Here is a 15,210-nt window from a genome sequence, read left to right on the forward strand (position 1 = left end):
ACCCTATAAATGTTCCAACAATCCTCCTCCCATTTATAGGGTAATGTTGAAAAGTTTTTCAACTTGCTATAAATCGCAAACACACATGTTCATGCATCATGGAAATATCTAACGATTGAATTTCCATTTAGTAAAAGTAATCTTTACAATAATTTAGATCATAATGATAGACAAAGCTTTGAATCATATAACCATTACAAATTATTGAAGTTACTAATACACACAAACATAAACTAGGTTCTTAAAACCTCCGACACCTATGAAGCCTTGGTGTCCATATCCATTCATAAGCATTCCAAGTCAAGCCTAAGACTTGATGAAGCGGCCAAACTTCTAGCTTACATAGGTAAATCTTTCCGGACATGCTCCTACAATTGAGCACCTTATCAAAGATTTATTAAGAATAAAATTCAACCTCTTTATCATTGTAGCAACAAGCACTAACCTTGGGATGTATTAAACAAGTGCTCCCAACCTCTTAGAGAAGTACTATCCTCCTTGAATTTGAGATCTAACGTTGTATTAGACATCAAATAGAGTTTTCCTTCACCATAGGTTGATCAATAGGCTTAAGACCCATCCCTTTGTTCATTTTGTTCACTAGTTCCCTTGACAACGGTTTTGTAAACGTATCCGCCAAGTTCAAACTAGACCGAACAAAATTAATAGTTATACAACTATTCCTTATCATTTCCCGCACATAGCTATGTCTAACTCCAATGTGCCTTGACTTGCCATTGTAGACTTCACTATATGCTTTAGCTATGGTTGATGCACTATCACAATGGATAGCAAGAGGTGACATTGGTTTCACCCATAAGTCCACCTCACTCAACACATTCCTTAGCCATTCCGCTTCTTGGCAACAAGAAGCCAAAGCAATGAATTCCGATGCCATAGTGGAATCCGTTATACATGTTTGCTTCTTGGAAGCCCATGAAATGGCACCTCCTCCAAGAAGAAACACCCAACCACTAGTGGATGAATAATCTTCCTTATTCGAAATCCAACTAGCATCCGAGTAACCTTCTAAGATAGAAGGTTCTCTATTGTATGTTATGACATAATCCAAGGTCTTATTCAAGTACCTTAACACTCTTCTCAATGCTTGCCAATGCAACATACTAGGATTACTAGTATACCTACTGAGCTTGCCAATAGCAAAGGCTATATCCGGCCGAGTGCTAGTCATAGCATACATCAAGCTTCCAATTAAGCTTGCATACTCCAATTGTGAAATTGGAGTACCACTACTCGGAACCAAGTGAATACTAGGATCCATAGGAGTAGCAAAATGAGTCGAATTTGACTCATTATACCTCTTGACCACTTTCTCAATATAATGAGATTGTGATAAAGAAAACGACCCTTTCCCTCTTATTATTCTAATACCTAGAATAACATCCGCTTCACCCAAATCTTTCATGGAGAAGCTAGAGGAAAGGAAGACTTTGGTCTTTTCCACTTGTTCCAAATCAGTCCCAAAAATAAGCATATCATCAACATATAAGCAAATTATAACTCCTTTACCGTTATTATCAAATTTGCTATATACACACTTATCGGACTGATTTATTTTGAACCCACTAGACAACACAACTTCATCAAATTTTTGATGCCATTGCTTAGGTGCTTGTTTAAGACCATACAAAGATCTAACTAATTTGCAAACTTTAGTTTCTTGACCTTTAACCACAAACCCTTCAGGTTGATTCATGTACACTTCCTCCTCCAATTCACCATTAAGAAAAGCAGTTTTTACATCCATTTGGTGAATTACTAGACCATGAATCGCAGCTAATGCTATCAATAGTCTAATAGTAGCTATTCTAGCTACTGGAGCATAAGTATCAAAGTAATCGATACCATATCTTTGCCTAAAACCTTGGACCACTAACCGGGCCTTATGTTTTAGTATGGTTCCATCGATTTTCTTTTTCCTTACAAAAATCCATTTACAACCTAGGGGTTTGCAACCGGGAGGTAAATTAGCTAAAATCCAAGTGTGATTACCCATTATAGAATCCATTTCATCATTCACTGCCTCTTTCCAGAAAGCAGAATCATGAGACTTCATAGCCTCATCAAAGGACCTAGGATCCTCCTCCATATTGTAACAATATGAAATTTGAGTCGAAATTGACTCCCTTGACCCTTCAACTAAATATAGTTGAAAATCCGGTCCAAAAGATTTCTCTTTTCTAATTCGTTTACTTTTCCTAATTTCCGGTGTTGTAGTATCATGATCATTTGAATGTCATCTACAACATTGGAACTAGTACTAGGTATCATGTCCTTTGGTCTTGGAATCGATGAGAATCTAGTCTCATCAAATATTGCATCCCTTGACTCTATCACGGAGTGAATAGAGACAAAGTCATTGGGCTCAATGACATAAAACCTATAGGCTTTGCTATGTACCGCATAGCCTATAAAAATGCAATCAATTCCTTTTTCACCTAAAGTTTTCCTTTTAGGTTCCGTCAATTTGACAATTGCCCTACAACCCCATACCTTAAGGTAATTGAGATTAGGCTTTTTATTACACCAAAGTTCATAAGGGGTAGTCTTATTCCTTTTATTAGGAACTCGATTTAAAATGTAACATGCAGTTAAAATTGCATCACCCCAAAAACCGTCATTAAGACCCGAATTAGAAAGCATAGTGTTAACCATTTCTTTTAGGACCCTATTTTTCCTTTCCGCTATACCATTACTTTGAGGTGAGTATGGGGCGGTTGTTTCATGAATTACACCAATGGAACTAAAATAACTTGGATTATAATATTCACCACCCCTATCCGTTCGAAGTCTTTTAATCTTTTGATTAAGTTGGAGTTCCACTTCGATTTTAAAGGTCTTAAACTTTTCTAGTGCTTCATCTTTAGTAAATAATAAATATATGTAACAAAACCTTGAAAAATCATCAATAAAAGTTACAAATATTTTTATTTCCTAAAGAAGGTGAACTATGAAAGTCACACAAGTCACTATGCACCAATTCAAGCAATACCGTTTGTCTAGTCACACTAGGATAAGGATTTTTTGTAATTTTATTTAGCACGCAAGTGTACACTTCTCTAACTTTAAATCGAAAGGAGGTATCAACCCCATTTTAGACATGTCATATAATCTACGATAATTCACATGACATAAACGATTGTGCCATAGAGAAGAAACATCAAGCATGTAAATAGAACTAGTACCAATTTTATTATCAATACTAAATTTAAACATTCCATTACAAAAGAAACCTTGTCCAACAAAAATACCACCCTTGGAAAGTACAAATTTATCCGACTCAAAAACAACTTTAAAACCATACTTATTCAAGAGACCTCCCGACACAAGATTCTTCCTAACTTCCGGTACATACACAACATCCCGGAGAGTTAAAGTCTTTCCCGAGGTTAACAACAATTCTACTTGGCCTATGCCTCTAGCCTTTACCGTAGAATCATTCCCCATATACAAGATTGGACCATCATCCAAATCTTTCAAAGACTTGAAGAAATCCTTGTTATTGCACACATGTCTAGAGGCTCCCGAATCTATCCACCAAGAATCATCAACCTGCACACACATAATTTCAGAAATCATAGCAACAAAATGCATTTCTTCAATTACATTAACATGTGCATTGTTACCTTGGTTTTGAACAACACTAGGTTGTGTGTTCTTTGTCTTCTTCTTGTTGTTAGAAGGACAATCCCTCTTAAGATGAGGACCATTGCATATCCAACAAGAGAGGGTCTTCCTCTTCTTGTTTGCAACATTGGTTTTGTTATTGTTGTTTTGTTGTTTGTTGGATTTCTTGGTCTTACTAGACCCACCAACCTCTACCAAATTAACGGTAGATTTAGGAATACTAGGAGTAGTATCCTTAACCCCATCTTGAGCCCGGATCCCCTCTTCAATACGAAGATGAGTTCCTAATTGCTCCATGGACATGTCTTCCTTTTTATGTTTTAAAAGATGTTTTGTATCTTTCCAAGAATTTGGTAATTTGTCAATGATTGAGGCAACCGCAATTGCCTCATCCATCACCATACCATGTGATCTTATTTGGTTCAAAATATGATGAACCTCATGGAATTGCTCCATAATAGGCCGATCATTAGTCATTTTAAAAGAATTAAAATTACTAACAAGGAATTTCTTACTTGAAGCATCTTCCGAAATGTACTTGGCCTCAAGAGCGTCCCAAAGTTCCTTTGCACTCTCCACATTTTGGTAGAGATCAAACAACGGGTCGGTGAGAGAGTTGAGAATATGACCACGACAAATGTAGTCATCATTCTCCCACTTTATCCTCTTCCTAGTAGTCTCAAGAGGCTCTTCCTCTCCATCTTCCGGGAGTGGTGGCATAGGAGTTGATAAAACATACACCACATTCAAGGCGGTCAACAAGAAGTGCATCTTCTTTTGCCACCTCGATAGCCCACCCCCTCAAACTTATCCAACTTTTGGAAGTTCATAGTCATGTCCTTGAGTGATTGAGCCATATCCGAAAAGAAAGAGAGAAATTAAACTAATAGATTGTTAGATTGTGATCAATGAGAGAACCGGATATCCACTCCAAGGCACGGAAACTACGCTTTCCTATTAGTTTAATTTCGCCCCTCTAGGATCACCGGGTTAACACGAAATAACTAATGAGATACAATGGAGAGAAACAATCCACTTAGATGATCTTCTAAGTGAATCAACAAGAACTTGTGTTTTTGTGTTTGTGAAGAACACTCAAGAGAAGATTGCAAGTTTTCTCTTAAGCTAAGCAAGAAGTATTTGAGAGGTATAGAATAGAAAATTCTGATTTTCTTCTAACCCTTCACTCATAGGAATCCCAAGGTTTATATAGGAAAATAAACCTTTCATTGACTAGAGTAGTTAATCCATAACCCCCATTTAATCACCCATCAAAGGCCTTTAATCAGCTGATTTAAGGACCTTAAAGGTCATTAAAATGAGGCCATAACATCACAACGGACATAAAACCGTCAAGGCATCTTTTCGCATTCCAAGGCAGAAGACACGTCGCGACTCGCGAAAAGCTCGCGAGTCGCGAGGCGCTGGTCGCGACCCGCGACACCTGTCGCGACTCGCGACGGGCCACTGGTCGCGACTCGCGACGGTTGTCGCGACTCGCGGCCAGTCTTCTGTCTCCCTTGGTTTATCAATGCGTTTTGCCACTTGATGCACTCTAGCCTTTTGCATACTAGACCTCCTCCTCTTCTAGTACATACCCTTATGAGTTTCAAACCCATTACCCTATAAATGTTCCAACATGAATCGGGTAATAAGTCGAGCATGTTTAATTTTTTAATTTATTGATGAAAAAATATATTCAAAATATGGTTACTAATTAGGAAAATTGGCTTTAATAATGCCAATTATTGTCGTTATGTGCTAAATAATACGTACTCAACTAGTGCTCTCCTTAGAACCAAGTATCAAGATATGTGTGATATATAGTACGCTGGTGATCAAAAAAGATATATTAGTTATTTTGCAATTGTAGGTGCTTTACCCATTTCTTTCTTTTTTATATTATATATATATAGCTTAGCTTGAGATCATATCTTAATTGTGATAATATTATATTACCCATTATGCTTGTCTCATCTACTTTCTAATCAGCTACTTCTAATCATAAAAAATTCTAATTATAATTAGATATATTTGCCTTTTATTTTTTACAAATAATAATGTAGTATTGAAATACGAAAAATATAATTTATAGATGGAATACTCTTGTTTTAAGAAGAACAATTTGAATAAAAAACTAAACTAAATGAATGAAAATATCAAAACTAGTACACTACTACCAAACAAGAACCTAGATATAAAAAATTTGCATTAGGTTTTAATGATATGTGCTGACGACATACATTCCAAAAAGTTGGTAATGAGTGGTATTTCAGCTGATAAAGGAAAAGGATACGATTACACCAGAAAAAGAAAAAAAATAGAAAAGGATACGATGATGTGACGTTCTTGCTGATGAACTTATTGAACTACCATTCCTTATAGTTATGATAAACATTTAATTGCTACTAGATGTTTACTAGCAAGGAATAAAATATTACATGTACTTCCTGTTAAATTAAAGATTCAATTTTGATGTATTCTGATGGGTACTTTCAACCGCTATTGATTAATGAAAATTATTTGGAGAAACTTTTCAACTTGAAAATATTTAAGCAAACTTAATCGGTTTAAACCTACTGATTTGGTGTTGCCATATTGGCAGTCTTCTTTTGGATATAGCTGATACATCAGTCGACTTTGGATTGGAGGCATGAACTTTGTAAAGGAAACAATTATGGGATTTGTTGCGATTGCGGACGTCGAACTAACATCAGTCGTCAAAGAAATTGTAACCACACCATTAAACTGGCCCCGCACTAAAGATTTGATGCATGGCATTAATTAGGTAACAATCTCATCACAAATTCTCATATTAAATTTTCTTATCATAAATTATTATCTTAAATAGGTCACATATAATAGAAATTTCTTTAAGGTACACTGTGATCTATTATCTAAAAACGATTGTTTTAATTTATAAAATAATCATAATTTTATTGCAAAACAGTGTTACATAAAACTTACTATTGTTTCATAGTACTCCCTCGTTTCTATTTGGTCTTCCTACTTTGACTTTTTTCCCTCTCAGAAAGATTATAAATAGAAAGAACAAGTAGCAACAAAGAGATTATATAACTTCACGGTAATATACCTATAACTTCCCACTAATATACCTGTGTTTAGACTATTGTCTAGCGAATAGGGCGGACATGTTTTAGGTTTGGTAAATATTGGTTGAGTCAAATACGGGTCATGTGTACTATTGAGTCTGGCCAGATACATGGGAAGGTTATGCAGGTTGCGGTTTGGGTTAAGATCAAAATACACACGGTCAATGACGCCTTTCTGTCAATTTTTTTATTTTCCTATTTGTCATATAAAATAAGTATGGTTTGTTTATAAAAATATTTTAGTATATAATATAACGATCATATTAATAACAAATAAGTGATTTAAACCAATAAAGTTGGTAAAATTTAGATTAGTAATGGTACTTTGATACCATAAACGATATTCTATCATAACAAATCAACGATATACATGTGATACGAAAGTATACATTTATTACATGTAAATTTATAATTATTTTTGATCATTTGTAAGTCATAATTTTTAAAATATCATATCTTACATTAAAAATAAAGTTGCTTTTAAATATTTATGAAAATTTCGGTCCAGTTAGTTCAGATCGATTTTCAACCCTAACCCCAAATTTATTTTCAAGTTCATCGTGTTTGAATCATTTCGGGTTTTGGGTCTAAAATCTTGTTTGAAACGCAAGAAAACTAGGTCGGATCATTTTTGGACAAGTATACTTGTGTCTTATACGAGTTAATATTTGTAGGAGTAATAAAAATTATTGCAATTGATATGAAAGTATACATTAATGCTATAACTAGGAGTAATAATTTGCAGGGGTGACTAAGAAGGGGCCATTAATTGATGTATCATATATTTATATAGTTTTTTAGGTGCATTTAGGTTGCATTTTAGGAGCATTTAGGTATATTGTATCTCATAATTGCATATAATTACATAAGTTTCGAAATATTACTCCTTTTGTGCGTTTTCCATGCTCTTTGATGGATTTTAGGTATTGAGAACATAATTGAAGTATGACTGGACAAGGTTGAGTATTAGGAGCAATTGGAAAGAAGATACATTGATAAGGATCGTTATGAATGTCAATTGAAGTTGGAATTTAATGAAAGAATTATGGATATTGAGTCATGTCTACTACTTTCCACATAGATTTTGTCTCGATAAGGATAATTGATTAATTCAAGCAACATTGAAAAGTAGGCTTGAAGACCTTCCCAATGATAGGTTACACGGCCCAAGGCAACTTATATTCTGGGAGATATGAGCTTCCTGAGTTGGCCTTGTTTTGCTGATCTTCCTATGCATGCACTTGCAGACTAGCTATTTCGGCTCATTTTGTGACTTAATTGACCTTCCTTATCTTGTAACCTAGTTTCCTACTAGTATTAGGAGATATAATTCTATATTAGAGGTTTTCTAATTAGGTTAATTAGGATTTTCTACTCATTATTCAAGTAAGACTTTAATTTTCTCTCTTGGAAAGTGAGACAAGAGGGGAAGCGTTTGTTTCTTCTGGCTTTGAAGAATTATTCAAAACTTCATCTTTCCATCATCAATTCAAGTATTTTTTTTTTTACTTATTTTACATTTTGATTATTAGTTATGCTTTCTCTTCTATTTTATATAGTTTATTTGATTATTATATGTTAGTTGTTTTAATTTGTAATCTAGGATTGAGCAAACCCTATTGATGATTAATATGTGATGTATTCCGTTAGATTTTCAAATTAGTTGTTTACTTTCTTAGTTGATTGTGCAATTTATAATACTAGATTAGGGATATTAGCATTGCTATCATTCTATTGTCTTGATCCCAACGAGAGCTGGGTTTGACGGATTTGATTATTTCAATTAAGGACATAAAGTTCTCCACTTGAATAGATAAAATGGGTTGTTAGGAAGTTAGAGTGTCGTGTTTAATGTCTTTAATTTGCATGATTCCACGGGAGTAGGCTTGAATGCATATTAGGGAAGGCATAGATTCTCGGGAGAGGTTTATGATATTTTATAGTATGGTGTACTTTTCCTTGTGAACATTTATTTGATTAGTTTGGGATAGGAATTATTTTGTATTACTTCATGCTAGTGGGGATACTTAACTCTATAGTATTTTATTTATATATTGAGTAGTATAGTTAATTCGACCATCATTGATATTAATCTCATTTAATTTAGTCTTACCACTATTTAAGAGCTAATCATAAAACAACTTTCTCTTTGTGGGATAGACCTGGATTATATTACTACATAGTTAGAAGGTTAGTTAGGTTATTTATTATTTTTGTTCCGTGCACGATACACCTATCAAATTTTGGCGTCGTTGTCGTTGACTAACGGTATTATATTAGTATATTTTTTTATTTATTTGACTAAACTCTTTGTTCAACCACTGTTACTTTTTGCTATTTGATGTTTCTCTGTTCAGTCTCTTTTATTGGATGCACACTAGTGGCAAGGGTTCAGATAATTTGTTCCTATTGATAGCAAGATCGAAGCCACAACTAGGAGATTAAGAGGTCGAAGGAGAAGAAAACAAAAAGAACAAATGGGTGACGAAGCACCAAGTATGATATGCCTGATGAGACTACCACCACCATCACCAGGGCTGCAATTGTTGCTACATACTTTGAGCTCAAACCACATTTTATCCCAATCATCTCACAAGACTCTTATGCGGGAACACCTTAGGAGAGACCTACTGATCATCTAGCTAACTTTTTAGAGAAGTGTAACACATTGAAGTTAACAAATGTTATTGATGATCAGATACGATAATTGTGCTTTCGCTTTTTCTCTAAGGAATGAAGCAAAAGAACTGTTGAAAGAAGAAGAGGTACGAAAAATCACCACATGGGAAAAGTTGAAAAAGGCTTTTCTTTATAAGTTATTTACTCCTATGATAACTGTAAAATTCAGAAATGAGATATCTGATTGCTGACAAAATGAATTGGAATCCCTTTATGAGGCCTGGCAGAGATATAAATATTTGCAAAAATAATGTCCACACCGTGGCATTCTACTGTGGCTATTGATTCAAAAATTCTACAATGGTTTGAAACCATGATGTTTGAAGCTATATTAATGCCGCGTCTGGCAGTACTTTTATGGTAAAAACTCCTAACGTTGCTAAGGCATTGCTGGATCATATGGCTGCCAACAATTACTTGAATGATTGGAATGTGTCTCGCAGAATCCCTAAAAGGGGAAGTAAGTATGAGGTTGATGCTATTGCTACTTTAACTAACATTGCATAGGTTTTGGGCAAACAAAGTTGACCAATTGAGAAGGGGGCCAATAGCACCTGTTTGTGAGGTTTGTGAAGTACAAGGTCACACATTGAATGAGTGTTAATACAACACCATGGGGGTGATATCCAAACTAGCTACACCCTTATAAACACAAACAAAATACCACAAAACAACCAATACCCGAACTTCTCCCACGGAAACAACCAACCTGAACACCCCCTTGACAATTACACCAACTACCTCGATTTCAGTCGAGACCACCTTTCAATCCCTCACCATCATGCCCAATATCCAACATTGAAACCATCAAAGAGAATTTAGTCTCTTATCAAGCAAAGCAAAATTAATATCAAGCGAAGCAAAATGAGTTCTTCAACAACTCCATTCAACAAATTCATGCTCATAATAAAAAGATGGAGAATAAGAAGATCCAACTTGCACAACAAATTAGTCATCTCTCTCAGGCCAACTTCCAAGGGACACTAAACCAAATCCAAAGGGCCATATCAATGCCATCTGATTGAGGAGTGGTAAAGACTTGCAAGAGCCTTCGAAAGACGACGACTGAATGAAAGAAAAGTGTAGAAGACGCTATAAGGTTTGAGTGAAGAAAACCAAGGTGAGAAGAACGTGGAAGATGAAGCTAAGGAGACTGAGAAAAAGGCACATGTTGTCATCCTTGTCAAACCATACAAGCCACATGTTCCATTCTATCAAAGATTGGCACAAGCAAAACTTGAAAAAAAGTATGGAAAGTTCATTGATATTTTGAAGAAGCTGCACATCAACATCTCTTTCGTGGATGTTATCTCAGTGATTCTTATGCTAAGTTTTTAAAAGATATGCTCTCTAACAAGAGGAAATTAAAGAGATTGTCATTGTCTCACTAACAGCTGAGCGTAGTGCTATGTTGCAGAACAAGTTTTCAAAGAAGCAAGGAGATCCAAGCAGTTATTCTATTTCTATCAAGCTTGGTGACATTGCTATCAAGAATGCTCTATGTGATCTAGGGGCTAGTGTTAGTCTCATGCCCCTGTCAATCTACAACAACCTCAATATGGGTGAACTAAAACTGACACGCATCTCTTATAACTAGCAGATAGAACAATCAAGTTTCCGCTTGGTTTCTTGAAGATGTTCCCCTTAAAGTTGGAAAATTCTTCATTCCATGTGACTTTGTTGTTATGGAGATGGAAGAAGATGCATACGTTTCCATCATCCTTAGGAGACAATTTTTTGCCACTACTAGAGTCATAATTGACATGCAGAAGGGTAATATCACCTTCAAAGTAGGTGATCAAAAGATGGAGTACACACTTGCAAACTCAATGAGCTCTTCTTCTATGAGAGAATCTATTTATCGATTGGATGCTCTTGATGAAGTGATAAAAAACTAAGTTCTTGATGAAGTGATAAAAAACTATGACCTTCAGTCTACAACTTGATGATTCATCACACTTTCCAACCCTTCATTGGACTGAATTGCAAGGGAGCGAGGTCGAGCTTATGACCTTATAATCAATCGCTTTTGGGAGGCAACCGAACTTTTTTTTCTCTCTCTCTTTTCCTTTTTCTGTTCTCTTAGTGCTCCTTTTATTTTTCTTTCTATTTTTAATTTTTTTTTTTTAGTTATTTATATTTACATGCAATTGTAGTTTGAGTTTTTGTCTTTGTGTAGGTACAAACAACACAAACAAAAAATAGAAAATAAAACCCCAAAAAGATATTATATTGTTTGAAGATTAATTCTCATTACTCAGTGGTTTACTCATTTGTAGGAAATAACCGTTCAATACACTTCAAAGCCCATCTGGGGCCCGTCTGCGAAGTACCTGCTCATGCTACATTTTTGAGAAAAAACAAAAAAGGCGCCTAAGACCGTACGCTCAAGTATTGCCCACACGGATGTTGTGGGTCGTTTTCCCCAATCACAGTCGACCCGTGATGTAACGGCCCACCTAATTTGCTGCTTATATTAGTACTACTCATAACGTAAATCAGCTATAGCTAATTAGGTGACGTTACCCAAGCTTGCAGTTTTCCTCTTATTTAAGGGAACCCCCAAGACTTGAAAGTACCTTACCACTTTTTAAAAAAAATTAAATATATTATTAATAACTATTATAAACCATATTTTTTTTATAAAAATATTTACATAGAAACATACTCAAAATAGGTAACCATAATTACATTATATTTCCAAATACTATGGTAATAGCAAAATAACAACATCTAAGTGTAGCCACACGATGACATATACTTCACATATTCCAAACAACAACCTTCTCACATATATAGCCCTGCAATTTTCGTCACTGCCTGGGAGGGCAGTTTAGGAATAACAATAACAACCAAATCAGCGTAACTGGTACATAACTTTTCAAGTCTTCAAGTTTGCCTTACACATGAGAGGTTCTTGATTTCCATACTTGTTTAAGAAGAAGAAGACTAGTTATTTAGCTATATCTATCTAGTAATACCTTAACGTACCATTTTGACCTGGACTCTTTATATTTTCAACCATGATCTTAGGAACTTCGTCTCAGTGTAATTCTCTCCTAACGCTTTACTTCTATAATTAACCGGGGAAGAAGCACGAATAGAGTGGCTAATCTACCTCCTTTATACTCATGGAAACGTCTTCCCATAACACATATGTACTGCTTGCAAGACTTAATCCAGGACATGTCCTATCATTCTCTTACATACACACACAAACAATGTGTTCATCACTGCTATCGCAGTATCTTCCCCTATCATTAATAAATTTCTCGATTCCCTTTCAACTAAATCTCATAGTCTGTGTGGGTTACTCCCTTCAGAACTTCTGAGCAACTTGTTCTTATTTATCTTCCCTTTTTCCTCCTTCCTTTGGCACGTAATTTTCTTGTTGGTTTTTCATTATAATCTACCTAGCTTGGTTGCTTATTCCCCTTGAGTGATATGATAATATGTTACTCCTCCCAAATACATAAAACTATCCTTACTAAAGTAGGAATATTTGTAACATTTTTTATCCCTAACGTATCTAAGAAATTTCTTGACTTAACCATCCCTGATTACCATTGCTATTTTCACTACTTTACTTGTTATTATATTTGCGTTATTATTAAAATCATTGTTTTTACTATTTTTTTCTTTTACGAGCTATTACATGTGATCTTGTATTCGATGGTGTAATACAAGGCCTAAAGAAAAAGAAGAAAGAACAGAAAGTTGCGTTTAATAGTAAACCCCACAAGCAAGCAATGTTGTGATGTTTTGAATCACAACCCATCTGTGATCCTTGCTGCTACCATATAAATAAAAAAAGAACAAAAAAGGAAGGAGATTTCAAAATAGAAGAAACGTAAGCAAAAAATTCCCAGCAACACTTGCATACTCCTTATTCACTTATGAATTTCCATCAGCACTCGCAAGTTCCAACACTAGCAGCACATCACTCATCTTCAGCATCTAGACTCGACATGATTCACATATTTTCCCTTGATTATCGAACCCTAGGTTTCGAATTGCAGAATTGGTTGGCTAGTCCATTTGAGATTTCTCATAACAAGTATAGATGAAAAGGGCGTTGCTTTCATTCACTGCTTAATTCTTCCACACAAACGTGAGCCTTGACCCTCTTGAATTTGTGCTTGATGTGTGCGACTTGATCTCGTTCAATTTTGCATTTCTGGAGGTTATTTGAATGCAAACTCTTGATTGGGGTATTGTTACAAAATTTGGGGTACTTACTAGTGTTAAAATCTTGTTGTGATAGTGTGATAAATTGTTGAATTTTACATCTGTGGCTCACACTACACAAACAAGGTCAAAGAAAACCCCTACCTCTTCTCGATGTTCAAGAAAGCTCTCTCCTAAATGAAATGGCTCAGTTTCTAAGACCAAAGTCTCTGTTTATAAGACTAAAACATCTAATCCATCCTCTTCTTAGGCAATAAATAAAGCACCAGTGGTTATTTACTACTATGATATTATTTTTGAGGATGATGCACAAAAAGAGAGATATGAAAGGTTGTTTTTAAGAGGAATAAATAATACTCGATATTGTGTTCGTGATGCTATAAAGTCCTTACATATTGAAAATGTCATCCATTAGCTTTTGTCTAATGTTGCTTGGGGTGACCTTCTCATGACCAAATTCCCAACATATGAAAGAGCTACACTAGAATTTTTGAGCTATTTGAAGGCTTTTCTTGACTTTGGTCCCGGTTCTCGCGAGGGTCGGATCACCTCTCGGTTTTACAAAGAGGCACATACATAGACTTTAGAAAAGCTCAATGAGGTGCTTAGATTTCCCACTAGTTGACCATGATTGACATCTAAGTATCTGTCAGCTGCGCCTTTTGGGCAAACTTTGACTGGTGAGCACGACTATGATTATAAGACAACAACTTCAATTTGTCATCCTGCACTTTGCTACATCCTTCGATTATTTGCATGTACCATTTTTGGTCGACATGAAGGAGGAAAAGTTTGATATGATCTGTTATATAGGCTCTATCATATGATCCATGCTCAACCCATTGACGCAGGTGCATTTCTTCTTCAATAAATGCTCACCTTAGCAAAATCCCCCATTGGTGGAGGAGCCTTTGTACAAGGGGGACGCATAACCCCAATTGCCCTTTATTTAGGTCATAATAAGGCTTCAGGTTGGCTTAAAAAGAAAAATAGGTTGTATCAAGGATGAGGAAGATGAACTACCACATATGAGTAGATGTCCTTGCTAAACAAGACTAATTGGTCCTTCAATAGCAATCAACCAAGTGTTCAAATACCTCCTCTCCCTGAGCAACTAGTGGTGCCTAGCCCTCTTGATGGTGCAAGCTCTTCTTTTGCGTTGATCGAGAGATCGCTTGAAAAAATTAAACATTCAGTTGTTGAGATCAAGGCAAAACATATCACCATAAAAGAGTACTTGTCTTCCATACTTACAAATGTGGAGAATTTCAATTCTTGGATGCAATCACAAGGATTTCCGAACCCTTTGCTCTCCCCTCCTTAGTGAGGTTTTGTGAAGTACCTTCTCGTTTCCTTGTGTTTATTTTTCTCTTTGCACTGTGGACATTGCAAGATTCTAGATTGGGGGAGTATATACTATCTTTTAGTGCTTTCTAGTGTAGATTTTATTGCTTTCATATGACGTTGTACGGTTTGTAACGCTTACTAGGAGCGAAGTTTATGTGTAAGGAGAAAAAGTTGTACTTCTTTCTTAGTTGCATTGCCATATTAGATTTCATCTCATGTTAGTTGCATATATCGG

At 35.5% G+C, this 15,210-nt stretch overlaps 1 non-coding gene across 1 annotated transcript; it reads right to left on the minus strand.

Moving 5' to 3' along the window:
* Positions 1-9,601: 9,601 nt before the first annotated feature.
* On the minus strand, positions 9,602-9,708 carry LOC125499161 (small nucleolar RNA R71). Its single transcript, XR_007275880.1, has one exon. It is a non-coding gene; the product is annotated as a small nucleolar RNA R71 (small nucleolar RNA).
* Positions 9,709-15,210: the final 5,502 nt, after the last annotated feature.

This window comes from Beta vulgaris, chromosome 6 (genome assembly GCF_026745355.1).
Source record: "Beta vulgaris subsp. vulgaris cultivar EL10 chromosome 6, EL10.2, whole genome shotgun sequence".
In the NCBI taxonomy this organism is placed as follows: domain Eukaryota; kingdom Viridiplantae; phylum Streptophyta; class Magnoliopsida; order Caryophyllales; family Amaranthaceae; genus Beta; species Beta vulgaris.